Source organism: Herpailurus yagouaroundi, unplaced genomic scaffold (genome assembly GCF_014898765.1).
Source record: "Herpailurus yagouaroundi ecotype Mexico unplaced genomic scaffold, PumYag 186, whole genome shotgun sequence".
NCBI lineage: Eukaryota > Metazoa > Chordata > Mammalia > Carnivora > Felidae > Herpailurus > Herpailurus yagouaroundi.
This window is the reverse complement of record NW_024412417.1, coordinates 28,490,850-28,509,526: the sequence shown is the minus strand read 5'-3', so window position 1 is coordinate 28,509,526 and position 18,677 is coordinate 28,490,850. Positions and strand designations below refer to the sequence as shown.

At 38.5% G+C, this 18,677-nt stretch overlaps 1 long non-coding RNA gene across 5 annotated transcripts in view; it reads right to left on the bottom strand.

Annotated features, from left to right (window-relative positions):
* Positions 1-18,677, bottom strand: part of LOC121042900 (uncharacterized) — a 254,016-nt gene that overhangs the window by 50,833 nt on the left and 184,506 nt on the right. For all 5 annotated transcript variants that reach the window (XR_005796516.1, XR_005796517.1, XR_005796514.1 and 2 more), the window contains exon 6: positions 2,624-2,696. This is a non-coding gene — a long non-coding RNA (uncharacterized LOC121042900). The remainder of the gene's footprint in view (positions 1-2,623; positions 2,697-18,677) is intronic.

Genomic DNA, 18,677 nt, shown 5'->3' with positions numbered 1-18,677 from the left:
GGACCGTAATCAGCAGGTAAATAATTCAAGTATTTTGCAACACTTCCACAATTTTGTGAAAATTCCAAATTACAAGTTCTAGCATTATCATTATGTTCTACATTCAATTTTAACGGTTCTTCCAGTTTTGGTCACTGTTTCTTTAAGACCTTTCGTAATCCTTTTTTTGTTTTAAAGCTTTATCTTGGAATAATTTCTGATTTAGAGACAAGTTTCATGAAATTATAAAGAATATCTGTATTCCCTTTCTACAGATTCACTAATTTTGACTATTTTGCCACATTTGCTTTTTAATTCTCTCACTGTGTGTGTGTGTGTGCATGCACACACACACACACACACACACACACACACACACACACAGTTTTTGCAGACCCATTTGAGAGTAGATTGAATACCTCAATGACTTTTTGTCACTTAATACTTCAGTGTGTATTTCTCAAGAACAAGAGTATTTTCTTCCATAACCACAGTCTAGCTATCAAATTTAGGAAATTTAACATGGCTGTGCTTATTATTTATATAATGTATAGTCCATTTCCAATTTTTCAATATGTTTTTACTTTATTTATTTTGAGAGAGAGAGAGCATGGGAGGGGCAGAAAGAGAGGGAGAGAGAGGATCCCAACAGGCTCCACGAGATCAGCGCAGAGCCCAATATGGGGCCTGAGCTCACAAACTGTGACATCACGACCTGAGCCGAAGTCGGACACTTAACCGACTGAGCCACCCAGGCGCCCCTGCAGGTCTAAATTTTTAAGGATGCAGCTTATAACTGCACTTAGGGGTTTGCGTTGATTTTTATTTCTGGTCAGTGTGCTTTTCTTCTCCACATCCGTATCTCACCCTTTGCCACCCTGCCCTGAATCTAGGGCACCCAGAGCTTCCACACTCTCTGGTTTCCAGTTGAATGTGAATTTGGAGAACCATCAGCAGGAGACCAGAGAGTGAGAGCTGAGTGACACTATTATTTCCCCTAGCCTTGCCCTGACCTGGTCAATAAAGGCTGCATTCCCCTACTCTAGAGTCCCCAGCTCCCACTGGCCAGCTTTTGTTCCAGTTTGCAGTAACAGCTCTGTCAAATGCTGGGTCTCCAAAAATATTACCAAAAGTATCTGTGATAAAGCAAAGCTGAGTTTGTTGCTTCTCACAGGAAGGCAGATCACTACCTTGACAGTCTTAGCAGAAACTTGCAAGGGGGAAAGAAAAGTCAGGATATATATGTGGTCTTGAAGGTCTGGTTCAAGGTAGCTTTTCCAATGGGAGTGCTTGCCTAGGACTGGGCAAAGCTCATGATATAATAGTTTAGGATGGGTGGCTATAGCAAGAGAGGGTCTCCAGGTGAGTTAAAGGAAAACAACTGCTTGATAAGCTTGGTTGAGCTGTTATCCTGAGTAGTGGATATTTACTCAAATGAGGATACGTTAAGCAGTATAGTATGAAGATGAATGGACGTTCAGAAAGTTCCTAAAACAAGCAATAAAGTTATCTGAAACTTCATCTTCCTGGGCATGAGTTGCCTGAAATAGCAAAGTCATGTCAATGTAGACTGTATGCCCCATGGGTGTAGGTAGTTTCTGTTCTCAGCCCCCATCCTTTTAGGTCTAGGGATGGTGATGGCTCTTCACTGTGAGTTGCTGCAGGTTGGTCCTTCATCACCCAGTGGTTGGTTTTCCTTTCCTGCCCTCACTTTTGTCAATAATCTATTAAAATTTTTGCAGTTACTCTATTTGAATGTGCCATCTGTCTCCTATTAGTACCCTAACTGAGGAAGATAATTATGAGTTAGGTAAACATTTATTCATTTGTATATATTATTAACTCAGCAACTCACACAGTATTGCTCTATTTCCCAGTATTAATCGTGTTGCCAGTCCAAATCAGAATCATTGTGTATGGTTTGTTCACTGAAGGTGCAGTAAAATGTAAATTGCAAAGTCAAAAGACCCTGATTTGTGCCTAGATCTATTTGAGCCCACCTACAGAAGTGGTCTCATTGACCTTTTGCACTCATCCTGACAGAGGACGGGAGATAGTTAAGCTGCTCTAGCCAATTACTGGGGATTTAGGACCTGCAGGACCTAGCCCTGTCCTTCTGCCCTGATTTTGAAAACTGTACTTCATTCTGCTTCTCTCTGGGTCCCCATCTCCATCATGATAAACTACACACTGACTCAAAGCTGCTTTATTCTTGGCAGTCCTAGCTGCCAGGAACTGGAGACCTGACCATAGTTCCAAGTGCAAGGGTGGCTGCCAGCTGACTGCCTTGCCGGTTGCCTGTGAACAGTCCGCGAATTCCTCTCTCTAGACACCTCCTGGGCGGGGGGAGGGTATATGTTTGTTTTTAAATCCCCAATGCCACTGCCCACCCACACTACCTGCCCTACTGCTAAACTCTTGGGTATGGTATCTGTCCTCTAAGTATCTAACAGAGAAAATGGAATCAAGGGTTGTATGCCAACTCCCCCCATAATACACTCACAAAAGCTCGAAAGAAACGAAATCTTTAAAAGAAACTAAGCAAAGAACATAAATGCATATCTAAACACATTCCCTGAATATGTGGGAACTCTCCAGTCCTTCTCCTCCCTAGGAATATTACCGTCATCTTTAATATACACACCTTGCAGACGTCTGGAAGTGCTGCACTGAATTATTTAGTATGATTTAGCATGGCCATTTGTTCTGTGTTAGACCTGTTTGGAATGAAATGAAGGAAAGGACTTTAGACAGACACAGAGGAGCACAATCAAACTTGCTAATCATAGGTAAATCACACTAGGTTTCATTCATCACTCTTTGCTTTCATGCCAGGAACTATTTCAGCTTAGTTATAGTATGCACATTATATTCATTTCAAGGAGATACAAAAACCCATATAATACATATCTCAGTACTTACAGAAATAAAAGTGAACTCTACACAAAAGCCTGTGTCACATGCAATTGCACTGACACTTTAAAAAGAAACGGATAGTGTTTTCCTAAAGGACATGTTATGAATATCCAGTGTATGAGTAGGAAATATGATATTTCCCTTTGGACTTTATATTGGACTGAGACAGCCAAGAAATTATAAAACTGGAGTCATTTCAGGAACTTTGTGGACCTCTTATGTAATGCATTACAAGGGACAGTCTTCCAGCTGAGAATATGCTTAATTTGTATTGCATAAATTATACACTATACAGCCTGATATAGTACTTAAAAGCTTTGACTTTCAAGTTAAACAAACCTGGGTTTGAATGCCAGCTCACTAGCTCTGAGAGCTTCTGCAAATTATTTTATTTCATTAAGCCTTGCTTACTTCAACTAAAAATGGGGATAATGTTAGCACCTACTCATAAGGTAATTGGAAGAATTAAATGAAATAATGCACACATACACAAAAACAAAGCATCGTGTCTAGCACATAGTAAGCACTTAACAACACTGTGTCATTCATGTTGCTGTTTTAATATTGAACCTGTACTGGGGTATGGCCAGTTTTTACATTTAACCATACCGTCTCCTTTTGGATGAAACCCAGTAAATAACACTTCGCTAACTTCTTCCTGTACCACCAGTTGATAACATCCAACGGTCCATTAGGGATTTTTCATGTGGAAGTTACAGTTGCACATCAAAGTTGCTGTGTCTGAAGTCAAGCTTATCATCTTCTACCTAAAAGGAGTCCTCCTGATTTACCAACTTCTGTTAAACTGGAAAAATCCCTTTGTTCTCAAAGATGGTGAGAGTCATAAATTTTATCTGATTCAATTAAAGGCTAAGAAAATTGGAAAATAGAATCATGTATACATAGATTATCTGGATATCACCACCAGTCATCATATTCATATCATGACTGTAATCCCTAAAATGAGAAGGAAAAAAAATGAACAGGTTTTCAAAAGGTCAATCCAATTTGGAAAAAAAAAATTTTTGGATCAATATTTAAATTTAAAACTCTTAGTAATTTTTTCCAGGTCTGAGTTATAAAAACAATGAAAATTCTTTATTTCTATAGTACCTTGAAGTTTACCAAGATTTTTCACATATCTTAACTCTTCAAATAGAGCTATTATTCTTGTTTTACATATAATAACACAGAGATGATACTTTAGATTGGATTATGAGGACAGTGCCATGCCACTTATAACATGGCAGAAGCAGACCTAAGGGAGGGACCAACGATGCAGCTCTTCAAAAGGAGAGCATTCCAGAGAGAGGGAGCGGCAGGTGCAAAGGCCCTGAGACAGAAGCATGCTTACTGTAGAGAGGAACTAGCAAGGTGGATCATGGGGCTGGAGCAGAGGTAGCCAGGAGCCCTATAATGTAGGGCCTTGTAGGCAGCGGGAAAAGCCTTAGAATCCTTACTGTGATCACCCAAAAGCTCTTAGCTACAAAGTGAAAGTTCGGAGGCATGACTTTGAGTCTTCCAGTTTGAAATCTGAGATGGTGACCCGTAAAAAGGGCTTTCTAGGTAAGCAGATAAGATCCTGGACGGCATCTTTAATTATTACCACAAAACTCCACCATTTTATGTCCTCTACCACACCAGCCTCCAGCATAACTTGTATCTGTCTCATTCAAACTCTCCTATGAAACCAGTTCACATTCTCAGACATTTTTCTTTTCTGTCCTTTTGCTCAAATCTGTTCATGAGAATGTATGAGCCAAGACAGCAATCACAGAAGAGATGATCCTTCTTGTGTTTTCTGCTTCAGCTACTTGTCAAAATTTAATTTTAATCCAAACTCTGTCACACTTTCTAGTTGTGACATAAGACAAGTCATTTTAATTTCGTTGTTTTTCTCTTTCTGCAAAACAAAGATTCTGATTCTATTGATATTTTCAAAAGCGACTTTATCCCAGAAAAATGAGGTAATGAATGTATACTGTTTAGGTCTCTCTTCCAGAAGGATGATATGTCAGCAAGTATTCATTAAGCAAGTCTATGTTCCCAGCCTGTGCGAGGCTCCATGGAGCATAAAAAGAAGTAAACTGCCTGAGCCCTGACTACAGAGAACTCAAAATTCTCTTCAGGAAAAGAATAAGTCTCCATAAGCAACGACTAGAGCCTAAGGGTTTTAAAATTAAGAGAGGGATTTTGCCAGGTCTCTTAGGCTCTACTGCTTAACGGGACCATTGAATTCAGTTGGCATCTGACTGGCCTTAGGCTTCTTTGAATTAATAGGAAGCTTTGGTCCTCACATCCCCCTTCAAGGTTTAGTATAAGCTCTCTGTTGAAAAAGAAAATCATATTGGGCCTTACAAATAGAAAAAGATGTCAAGGTCATTTAGTCTTTTCAAGGAGATCAGGAACATAATGCATTTATGTTCTGTTCAACAAGGCAGACAGAGTGGCTGTTTTCTAGTGATTTCTGAGAAGACCCCTCTACCCACCACCATCCTTAACTTTGCTCACTGGCCCAACCTAAAATGCCTATAATTTCTACTTTTTGAATCAGTTTTTTGGAATAAATACATTCTGCATATTGAAAATCCTTGTTAGAATGCAGGCAAATTACTCAGAAGAAGTAACCCGTTAACTGATTAGCATGGATTCATATATCATTTCATACCAAGGAGAAAGGCCTGAGGAGACTATAAATATGAAAGGTTTTGGAAAAAGAAGTAATGTTTGAGAGAACTGGAATAAAGAAACCCAGGATCAGAGACCTTGAGACTTTCATGGACCAAGATCAAAATACCTATCATCTGGGTACAGTGCTCAGAAGAGAAAAGGAACGTGAAGGTCAGATAAGAGCACGTAAGACCAACTCAGGCAACTCCCCAATGTGGTCTGGGTTGCTCTGGTGTTCTAGACTGAGACAGAACAACAGAAGTGACCTTAGAGATACCCTGTTTCATCCACTTATCGGTAGAGAAAATACCATCTGGGACATTTGGGACATTTGAGTGACTTACTCAAATCAATTCAATAAGTAAGTGACAGAATGAAAATTAGAAATCTAGATTCATGACTCCCCACTTGTTTTGCAAAGTTAAAAAAAAAGTGGCTCTCAAGATTAGGATCTTTGGTTAGGGTTTTTCCAGATCCTATTTTCAAGGCTTTCAGTCTCTGAATTAAAGGTTCTTTTATTTTGGCTATTCTGAATGTTTGTTCAAGAAAAAGCTATTAGACAGGGCTTAAACTGGGATTAGTATGTAAAGAAACTTAAATCCTTGGTAGAATATATCTCAAAATTCAGAAGTAGAAAAGTTCTCCTGGATCAGAGGTTGGTGCAATAGATAGACACATTTCCTCTTTTCTTCCCACACTCTCATCTTAAAAATAATACCAGACAGTACTAGACATCAAAGACAGCCAGCTGAGACAGGAGGAAGTGACTGTTCAAACAGGGAGGGATTCAGCAAGGTAAGTCCCTAACAAATAAGCCCTGGTGATAAATGACACAAAGCCATCACCCAACTAACTAATCAACCTATCCAAAAACATATGGATCTAGCCCGCAAACACCAACGTTCCTGATAATGTTGGTAATTGATTAAGTTTTGTACACAAATAGTGTTTGATAAAAATAACTAAAAAACAAAACATGCCCTTCCTATTTTTTCAGCTAAAGGGAAGACATCATGGTACAATGAAAAGAAAATAATGTTTGAATTGCATAGATATGTTTTTTTTATTCCTGGTTCCAGGATACGAGAAAGAGTATCATAAACAGAAGTGTGAAAAGGAAAATATGAATTTTATTTGTTTTGCATATCTATCCGGTATCTGTATCATTTAGGGATCATACTGCACCTTGGTTAAAGTCAATGTTTAGGAGTTAAGAAGACCTGAACTCAATACTCTTTATTGACCATGTGAACATGAGCAAGCTATTAATCTTACTTCTCTTGAAACAGTAATAATAAAAACCAATTTACAGAATTGTCATGAGGATTGACATTGGAAAAAAAAATCACGTGTAAAGCACCTAGTGTAATGCCTAGCATAAAGTAAGCACTTGACAAAAATATATTCTCTTTCCTTCAGGTGCCCTTATAAGAAAAGCAATTATCATAAGGGAAGGGAAACAAAAATAATATAAAACCAGGGAGGGGGACAAGACAGAAGAGACTCATAAATATGGAGAACAAACTGAGGGTTGCTGGAGGGGTTGTGGGAGGGGAGATGGGCTCAATGGGTAAGGGGCATTAAGGAATCTACCCCTGAAATCATTGTTGCACTATATGCTAACTAACTGGGATGTAAATTTTAAAAAATAAAAAAGAAAATTAAAAAAAAGAAAAGCAATTATCTATATAAATTAATTTAAGAAATATTGTCCATATATTGAGTTATTTACACTTCGAAGATTTCTTAGTCCTTGAAAATAGCACCAAGAAGAGCAGCATAAGATAAAAAAATTGGGACGTATTCAATTTAAGAGCAATGAAATAAAACTGTTGAATTCCTGTGTGGGAACAGGTGTTACAAGCAAAGTCTAAGATCAACAACAGACTGGAAGAAAATATTTGCAATGCAAGAGTTAGTGGTTCTATTTTCGTTAAGAGCTCCTATTAATCAAAAATACAAATGTCAATGGAAAAATTGTCGAAATATTTGAATAGACAACTTACCAAAACTCTACAAATTTTCACTAGACATATAAAACAACATGCTCAACTCTATTAATAAGAAAAGAAATACAAAATACAAAATAAAACAAAGAGATAGTATTTTGCTTATCAGATTAGCAAAATTAAATAGATCGATAATATTCAGATCAGCAGACTTAAAAGTCAAAGAGAAGGTAATATTTTTAGAGGAAAATACGGTATTAGCTATAAAAGATTTATATGCTTATACTCTTTGACCCAGAAATACACTAGAGAAAGAATTATGAGCATAACCAATGATAAGTGTACAAGATATTGGCTGCACTATTATTTGAAATATCCAAATCACTGGAAACAGCTGCAAGTAACAGTAAAATATTTCTAAGTGGCTAAAAATAAGAAAGTTTTATTATCTCATGTGCCAAAAGACATGAAAGATTATCCTGAGTGTGGGTTAATTTACTGACTCAGGGATGTCATGAAGAACAATGGTTACTACCATCTTTTCCCTCTGCTTGGCATGTAAACTTTGTTCTCACAATAACTGCACTTACCAACATACGGTGCCACAAATCCAGGCTTTATACCAACTGGAACAAAAGATTAATAGCCATCTTTTTGTAACCTATGGAAATGTCTTTCGAAGAAACTTTGTGTTTAGACATCCTCTTATTCTCCTTTGGCCAGAATCATACCACATATCCATTTCTAAGCAAATGCCTAGCTAGCAAAGAGAATGTGATTCTCTTACTTGATTTAAGAAAGAACATGGCTTCCTAGATGTCAAGTGGGTCACCAAAACTACTTCTGGGACCTCCTTTAAAAGAACAGGACAAATAATGGTAGGGAAATATTCTATACTTTGATTGAAAAAACTGGATACACAGTTCGTTCCCTCTGTTGAGTGAGATTGAGAGGTAAATGAGTCAGAACAGGAAAGGTTATGTTGTGATAACAGATAGACCCTGAATTTCAAAAGGTTAATGCGATAACAATATAGGTTTCCTTTCATTCAAGTCATAGTCTTATTCGAGTTGCCTGGCTCTCCTTGACAGCTCATCTTCCAAGTGTCATAGGGATCTAGATTTCTTCTAACTTGTAGTTCTACTTGATCTCAAACACATCACTGCCAAATTTATTGCAGAAGTTAAAGAGAGTATGAAGACTCCACAGGGATTTCATAGCCAGCCTTGGGAGTGGGTTACATTACTTCTACTGACCCCCCATTGGTTAGAACACACAGTCCTTCCCCTAACTGCAAGAGAGGCTGGGAAAGGTAGTTTGTGTGCTCAGAAAAGGAAAGCAAGATTCCAGTTGCATTATATAAAGCTGTATCTCCATCAGAGGGGATTTTTTTAAAAAATGACTTTTTTGCCACTGTGGAAAATAGTATAGAGATTCTTCAAAAAATAATAGAACTAACCTATGATCCAGTAATTGCACTACTGGGTATTTATCCAAAGAATGCAAAAACACTAATTCAAAGGGATACATGCACCCCTATGTTTACTGCAGCATTGTTTACAATGGCCAAGATACAGAAGCAGCCCAAGTGTCCACTGATAGATGAATAAGAAGATGTGATATATATATATATATATATATATGTGATATATATATGTGATATATATATATATATATATGTGGAATATTATTCAGCCATAAAAAGAATGAAATTTAGCCACTTGCAACAACATGGATGGAGTTGGAGAGTATTATACTAAGTGAAATAAGTCAGAGAAAGACAAATACCATATGATCTCACTCATATGTGGAATTTAAGAAACAAAACAAGTAAGCAAAAGAAAAAAAAAGAGAGAGAAGCAAACCAAGAAACAGACTGTTAACTATAGACAATAGAGAGGAGGTGAGGGGGGATGGGTGAAATAGGTGATAGGGATTAAGGAGTGCACTTATCATGATGAAAAAAATAAAATCAATTAAAATAAAAGTTAAGATGGTAAATTTTATATTATGTGTATTTTACCACAATAAAAACAACCCCCCCCAAAGATTTTTCTTCTTTACTTCACACATTTATCCTAAGCATTCAGAAAGTTATGTATAAATTATAACACTTATGTATAAAAAGGTGGGGGAAAAGTCCCTGGTCATTCCTGAGAAGTAATTTTGCCTGGTTTTGATCATATTTAATTCCATTTTCCTTGTATTAAAATCCTTTTTCTTTTTTTTATTCATCCTGGGGACTTTGATATAGAAGAAAATTCTAGTGGAGAGTCTGTAGGTTATGGATTCACCTTAGAGCATCCTAAAAGATCAAGGATTCACAATCTGGGAGGTAAAGAAAGTCAGGGTATTCTAGACAGAAGTCTCAGGAACACACAGGGATACACAGGAATTGGCCTTACTACTTTTTGGGGAGGCTATTTGTATTTTTATTTACTTCTTTTTTTAATTTTATTTCTTATTATGGCAAAATACACAACATAAAAGTTACTATTGTACACTTCTTAAGTGTACAATTCAGTGGCATTAAGAATATTTACAATCTTGGGGCACCTGGGTGGCTCAGTCGGTTGGGTGGCTGACTTCAGTTCAGGTTGTGATCTTACAGTCCATGAGTTCGAGCCCTGTGTCGGGCTCTGTGCTGACAGCTCAGAGAGAGCCTGGAGCCTGCTTCAGATTCTGTCTCCCTCTCTCTCTCTGCCTCTCCCCAACTCTCACTCTGTCTCTCTCTCAAAAATAAAATAAAAACATTAAAAAAATTTTTAAAAAGAATATTTACAATGTTGTACAGCTGTCACCACTATTTAGTTACAGAAATTTTCACCACCCTACAAGGAAACCCCATATTCAATAAGCAATCATTTCCCATTTCCCTCTTCCCTCAGCCTTGCATAACCACTAATCTGTTTTCTATCTCTACAGATTTTGCCTTTTCTGGATAATTCATATAACAGCAATCATACAATATGTGGCCTTTTGTGTCGGGCTTCTTAGATGATTTAGCATGAGTCAGTTATGTGACCATCTTCTGGTTTATCTGAAACCAGTCCTATTTAGAAAAGGGACTTTACAAAAACATTTATTTTTCTCTACACAAAGAAGAAGAGTCACAGAGTAGTTGGAAGAGGTAAACGTATAAATAGGAAATTATAATAACATGTGGTAAATGCAATGACAGAAATTTGCATGGAGTGTTTGGGAGGAATGCAATTGTCCCAAACTGGGTAGCCTCAAAGGCACGTTATAGAGGTGACACCAGGTTTTTGTATTAATGGATTAAGAGATGTTAATAAAGCAAAGTGGTCTTAGGGAAAAGAAAGGAAAGCCATGTGAGGTGTGTATATGTATCTATGTGTATATATATGTATACATGTATATGTATACTTGTATGTATGTGTGTGTGTGTGTATGTATATTGAAAAAGACACCTTAAAACACTTTAAGCAAATGGGCAGCTCAACAGTCTGCTAAGTGAACTGTAACTCAGAGGCAAGGCCACGGAACATTCGGGGTCAGAAGGACAGTGCCACTGGAAGAATTCACTGTCGCAAACCTCCAAGTCATCATCACGATCGTTGGGGCCAGCCTTTCACTCAACTCAGATCTCACCTCTCTCAAAATCTTCAGTCACACTTGTTAATTCACACACATTTTAATACTTGAGTCTTCTTTGGCTCATTATCTTCTTCATTCACATTTTACTTCTGGCTGCCACAAGCAGATACTATCTCCTTCAAGGCACAGGCACATGGGAGACATTGCCTTGAATCATAATGGAGTATCACTACCTCTTACATGCAGTGTAAAATCAAGCAATCAGAAAGATGGTGAGGTATGAATCTTTTATTTCTTTGAAGAAAAAATAAATGAATAATGCGATAAGTCTTAGCGTAGGCTGGGATGAGGATTAGTAACAAAACTAAGCAGTTATGACCAATGCTTGTTTCAGGACTCATATGGTTTCTTGCCGGTGCTACACACACTTTTCCTTTGGTAACTTCAACCTACCTATGCTTCATTTCCTATAGCTTTGCTTCTTCTGTCCATCAAGGCTTTTCCCATTCTCAAGCCAACGCGTGCAAATGTGAGCCCAGCTCCAAGAACTCCCCAGAAACTAATGGACAACCTTTCTCACCACCACTTTTGGGATGATTCAGCATCATTATAGTTGCTTTTAAGATTCAAGCTTTGGGGAGGGCTACATTAACCCAATGACTCGAGATCACATGCAATGTCTCTTGACTACTCAGGTTCTAGTTTATTCCAAGCCTCCGGAGAACATGTAGAGTTGTGTTCAATGCTAGAGAAATGGTCCCACTAGGCACAAGGTTTCCACCATAAGGTGCTCTGTACCTTTACTAGCAACTCTTGCAAAAATTAAAAACTGCTTCTATCTCAACCTCCTTTCATGACCCTAAACCCAAGTCAAGAATTTCTCTGTTCTTTAGTCAAATTCATATCTACTGGGGATAAAAAAATACAAAAAAGAGGGGCGCCTGGGTGGCTCAGTCGGCTAAGCGTCCGACTTCAGCTCAGGTCATGATCTCGCGGTCCATGAGTTCGAGCCCCGCGTCGGGCTCTGTGCTGACCGCTCAGAGCCTGGAGCCTGTTTCAGATTCTGTGTCTCCCTCTTTCTCTGACCCTCCCCCATTCATGCTCTGTCTCTCTGTCTCAAAAATAAATAAACGTTAAAAATAATTTTAAAAAAATACAAAAAAGAAAAGTCATTGCTCTATGTACGCTTTACATTGGGGTCATTTTCACTGTTGTACACAAGATGATCCTGAAAGATCCACCTTTTTAAAAGAATTAACAATCATCCTCAGCGCATGGCACCCAACTCCTTTCAAGCTGAATTTTAAGATAAAGGAAACAAAGTAAGACCTGGACTTTCTTCTGAGGAACAAAGAAACGCAGAAGAGCCATATTCTTGGAGAAGTAGAAAAACAGGCAGGAAGGAATGTGGAATCTTACCACAAATAATAGATTCAGGTAGTTCAAGGATAATATTTTCTTTTAAAAATATTCATTATACTTGCCTGGAGAACTGAAAACCATTGTTCTTTGGCCAAAGAAATCAGAGGAAGAATGTTGGATTTCATACAAACCATTTCCCTATGCACATAGTACTAGATAACCAAAATACACATTAAAAAATACCCATCGTATTTTAGGCACTCAGAGAAGGTAATGTGTAAGGAGTCCTGCTCCTTCCTATAGCTGAAAAAGGGAAAATGTGTGAAAAAAAACCCCGACATTTGGATTTTATATTCTTATTAGGGGCTGGAAGGAAGAGGTTTTGGACAGTGATATGCACATTACTTGCAACTGCCACAAACAGAAGGCACAAAATATTGGGTACTATGGCAGGTAAAGAACTGGCTTTGGAGTTGGGCACACCCCGGCTTGAATCCAGACCCTCCTATTCACTTTCTCACTTGACTTCAGGCAAGCTTCTTTTTTTAATTTTTTTCTAAAGTTTATACATTTATTTTGAGAGAGAGAAAGAGGTGAGCAGGGGAGGGGCAAAGAGAGAGGGAGACAGAGAATCCCAAGCAGGTTCCATGCTGTCATTGTGGAGCCCAACACGGGGTTCAATCCCATGAACTGTGAAATCATGATCTGAGCTGAAGTGGGACGCTTAACCGACTGAGCCACAGGTGTCCCTCTAAGAAATTCTTTTTCTTTTTTAATGTTTATTTATTTTTGAGAGAGTGAGAGAGAGAGAGAGAGACAGAGCGAGAGTGGGGGAGGGTCAGGGAGACACAGAATCGGAAGCAGGCTCCAGGCTCTGAGCTGTCAGCACAGAGCCCGACCCTGGGCTTGAAGTCACAAACTGCGAGATCATGACCTGAGCCGAAGTCAGACACTTAACCGACTGAGCCACCCAGGTGCTCCCTCTAAGACAATTTTAAGCACAGGAAAGTCACTTACTCCCCAAGACTGGCATTCCACTTCGAGAAAACTTTCCAGGGGTCAGCAAACTATTTTCAGTAGAGGAGCAGACACTAAATACTTTTGGCTTTGTGGGCCACATACGGTCTCCATCGCTGCTGCTGCTGCTTCCTTAATAACCCTCTGATACTATAAAAACTATTCTTCACTCAAAATCTGTTATGCATTGAATGTCTGTGTCTCCCCAAAATGTATATGTTAAAATCCTAACCTCCAATGCAATAGTATTTGGAGATGGGGCCTTTGGGAGGCAGTTAGGTTGTGAGGGTGGAGCCCTAATGAATGGCATTAGTCATTAGTGCCCTTAGAAGAGAAGGCATGAGAAAGCTTGTTGCTTTTCTCTCCCTCAGCCATGGGAGGATACAAGAGGGAGATGGCCATCTATAAACCAGGAAGTGGGTCCTTACCAGACACCAGGTCAGTCACCACCTTCATCTTGGACTTTCCAGGCACCCGAAGTGGGACAAATAAATGTTTATTGTTTAAGATGCCCCACCTGTGGTATTCTGTTATAGCCACCCAAGCCAGGACACAGCCCATATGAAAACAGGCCACGAAAACAGTATGGAGGTTCCTCAAAAAATTAAAAGTAGAACTACCATATGATCCAGGAATTCCACCTCTGGGAATATATCCGAAGGAAATATAAACACTAACTGCAAAAGATATCTGTACCCACGTTCATAGCAACACTGTTTACAATAGCCAAGACATGGTAAAAAGTTTCTATCGATGAATGAATGGATAAAGAAGTTGAGGTGTATATATGTGTGTGTGTGTGTGTGTGTGTGTGTGTGTGTGTGTATGCACATATATATGTATATATATGTATATATATACATATATATATGCAATAGAATATTATTCAGCCACTAAAAAACAAGGATGTCCTACCATTTGCAACAATATGGATAAGGTTCAAAGGTATTGTGCTAAATGAAGTAAGTCAGACAGAGGAAGGCAAGCAAATACTGTATGATCTCACTTATATGTACAACCTAAATACACACACACATACCTACAGACACCAAACCCATAGAAAAAGAGATCAGATTTGTGGTTATCAGAGGAAGACAGAGGAAAGGAGGAAAACAGAGGAAGGTGGTCAAAAGGTACAAACTTCTGGCTATAAGTAAGTACTAGGGATGTAATGTACAAGACGATGATTATAGATAGTGCTGCTGCAATATATCTAGGAAAAATTGTAAAGAAACTAGATCTAAGAGTTCTCTTCACAAGGAGAATTTTTTTCTTTTCTTTTTATTGTCTCGTTTTGAGATGATGGATGTTAACTAAACCTATTAGGGTCATCATTTCACAATATGTGTGAATCAAACACTCGTGCTATACACCTTAAATTCATATAGTCATGTATGTCAATTATTTCTCAGTAAAAATGGAGACAAAAAACCCCTAAAGAGGCCCTGGGCAAAATCCCACTTGTCATAGCTTGCCAGCTCCTGTTCTAAAATGTGATGATTCTTAAAAAAATAAAAAAGTAAAATAAATAAAAATTAAAAATAATTAAATGTGATGATTCTTCTCTGTATTAAGCCAAAATAGCCCCTCAATATGTCCTTCCCTTAGCTCTGGTTCAGTATTAGCAAATATAATAGAATCTATCCTTGATCTTCCATTTAGCTCACTCTATCAACTCTATGGGATATGTACTCTGATTATCCCACTTTACAGGCAGGAAGGTCTTGTCAGGAGTGGGGATTTGGGATACGAAACATAAAGTTTCAAGAAACTGTTTCCACCCTGAGGTCCTACTTGTGCCCCCCAGAGAACACAAAGGCATCAGAGTTCTCTTTTGGCAGTTCTTGAAACAGCTGTCAAACTCACAAAATACTTCCTTCTACATGTTAAACATTGTCTGCTTTCCTGCTGCTTAAATAATATAGTTTTAAATCTCCCTATGGTGATCATTTCCTTTAAGTAAGGTCTTTTTCTTTTTTTTTAACGTTTTTTTACTTTTTTTATTTTTGAGACAGAGAGAGACAGAGCATGAACAGGGGAGGGGCAGAGAGAGAGGGAGACACAGAATCAGAAGCAGGCTCCAGGCTCCGAGCCATCAGCCCAGAGCCCGACGCGGGGCTTGAACTCACGGACCGCGAGATCGTGACCTGAGCTGAAGTCGGGGGCTTAACCGACTGAGCCACCCAGGCGCCCCAGTAAGGTCTTTTTCAAGTTTGCTCCCCACTTAATAGCTTCAGCCAACACTGATCTTTTCCCATCTTACTTATCAATATAATTTTGCTCCATACCTAGTATATAGAATATGGATTTATGAGTATATACATTTGGGCACAGGATTATATAATTATTCAGCTCTCTCTGCCTTTCTCTTTCGTGTGTGAGGCACATATATTCAAAATTTTATTTTGTTTTGTCTTGTTATGAATTTTGCCTGTGTAAATTTTCTCTCATCTAAATTAATGTAAATTCTTTTTAGATACACAATGGAAAAACCAAAATCATCTTTTAATTACCAAAGATTACTCAAAATTGGATAACAGATCCCCAAATGATGACCATTTTCAAAGAGAAAATAATGGAAGAAAGCCATAGCCAAGCAAGGTAGGTAGCCTCTGAGATGGCCTTCATTGACACCCACCTCTTGGCATAGTGGTAACTCATGCCTTTATGTATGTAACACCCTCCCTGAGTCTGGCCTGGACCTAATGACTGCTTCTAATAAATAGAATGCAGCACAAGTGATGGGATGTCACTTCCAAGATTGGTTGCACAAAGACTTACTTCCAACTTACTAGATCTCTGTTTCTCTCTCTCTCTCCCTCCTGAGTCCTCTATTATTCTCTCACTTGCTCACCCTGATGGTAGCTGTCATGACGTGGACTTCCTTGTGGAGAAGCCCATGTGGCAAATAACTGAGGCTAACCTCTAGCCAAAACCAGCAAGCAACTGAGGCCCTCAGTCTAACAGCCTAGACAGAACTGAATCTGGCCAACAGCCATGTAAGTGAGCTTGGAAACGGGCCCTTCCCAGTAAAGTGTTGACATGACTATAGCCCCTGACACTTTGATTATAGCCTACAAGAAAACCTAAGCTCAAGTCTAAGCTGTGTCTTTATTTCTGATCCCCGGAAACTATGAGATAATAAATGATTACTAGTTTAAGCTGGCATGTTTCAGAGTCATTTGTTACACAGCAAGAGATACCTAATATAATAAGGATTTGGTCTTATCAAAAGTAACGAGACTGCTCAGTGGGTAGGGGGTTTCCTTTCGGTATGATGAAAGTGCTCTGGAATTAGATGGTGGTAATGGGGACACAACATTGTGAATGTACTAAATGCCAAGTGCATTATGTGAATGTACTAAATGCCAACTGCAAAGTGGTTACATTTGGTTCTGTGAATGTTACCTCAGTGTTGTTTTTTTTTTTTTTTAAAGGAAGCAGCACAAGACAAAGAAACAAGGAGAAAAATGGGAAGATAAAAGGAAAAAGAAAAGTTTACGTAAGAATACCCACAAGAAAAACTGTGCATCACAAAGAATGAAAACTATGACCAAAACTTGGCAAGTTACTCAACATAATGAATCTGTTGAGATAAATATAGAGACCCCAGGGCTCTGTTAGGAGAGGGCAAGATGACACAAGGAGCTAAAATTTACAAAGCAGCAGCAAGTGACAAAAAGGTTTTACTATGAAAGAAGGAAATAAGATGAGGGGAAAGAAGGTGCTGTTTTCTTAATAAATAGTTCTAGAATGATTTATCCCTTCAAATTACATAAATGTATAATTTATTTCGAAACTAAACTTCACACAGCCAAAAGGGAAAGTAGTCAGATGATTTTAATTTTAAAACTCTAGCAAACTTTTTGTGCAGCTAAGGGTAGAATTAAGGGTGGCCACCTTTGAACTTGTTTTTTGTTTTTTTTTCTCATGGGCCAAAAACCATCCTGATTACAGAAGTACATACACTCCTCAATCAGGGATCCAATCAACAAACAGAAACTAGGACTTCTTTTCCTAATGAGGTAGGTAGGATGTTACATGCACTCTGGACAGGGACAATTGTTTAAATTATTTTGCAATTAGAAAAATGTTTCTTTGTTATGGCATGTATTTATACTGTACTGTCCCTGAGACTCAGTGTTTGCTTTGGGGAAATGTATATGTATCCTGTACTCGGGGTATCCAAGCCAGGCCCCTTCCTGCCCTTCCTCATGTTGCTTTTTTAGCACAGTGATTTTTAACTAGTGTTGTAGAATCATGAAAACTTAAAAAAAATCAGGGTCCCACAATCAGATATTCTGATTTGGCCGAGCTAGAATATGGCCTGGGCATTGGGTAGAAATAGACCACTGTTTCTAAACTGTACAACAGAGAAATATAATAGAACAAACCTGTGTTCTAGACAGGAAGATATCAGAATTTGAGAAATACAGCACTGAGAATTATTCTGTTCCAATATATCCTGGAAACATATCCTGGAAATGTGGGTGGGATTGATGGAAAACACCAGGGCCAAGTCAATGCCTGTGAATAAAATGGGATGAGGAAGGATGAAGTCTCAAACTGTAGGTTGGATGAAAGGGGCACAGTGCTGAGAACAGGACTCTAAGGCTAGGCAGTTTGGTTGTCCGAGTAGGGACTTTCCAGGGAAAGATAATTTATGGTGTTTTCTCCTTAGAGTGTCCACACTACATGCTCTGAAATACTTCATCCAAAACAAGTCCTACTTATGTCTCTACCCCAAATCCCCCATAATAGCCCTTTGTGACTGATTCAAAAAGTGATCATCTCACATTTAGAGACAAACCACTGGCAAAGGTGGTGTTAGGTGCTGAACTGTGTGCCCCAAAGTTCATGTGTTAAAGTTCTAACATCTAGGATCTCAGGATGTAATCTTACTTGGAGATAGGTTCTTATATGTATCTCATATGTATGTATCTTACATGTATCTCACTTGAAGTGAGAAGGTTCTCACTTCAAGTAAAAGTGAGATCATATTAGGGTAGGTTTTCCCATATGACTGTTGTCCTTATTTAAAAGGGGGAATTTACACACAGAGATAAGAACAGATGAATGACAAAGATGATGAGACAAAGAACAGGGCCATGTACCAGTCATGAAGAGGCCCAGAACAGATCCCTCCTTCACAACCCTTAAAGGGAGCCAACCCTGCCATTCCTTTGATTTTCAACTTCTAGCCTCCAGAATTATGAAAAAAATACA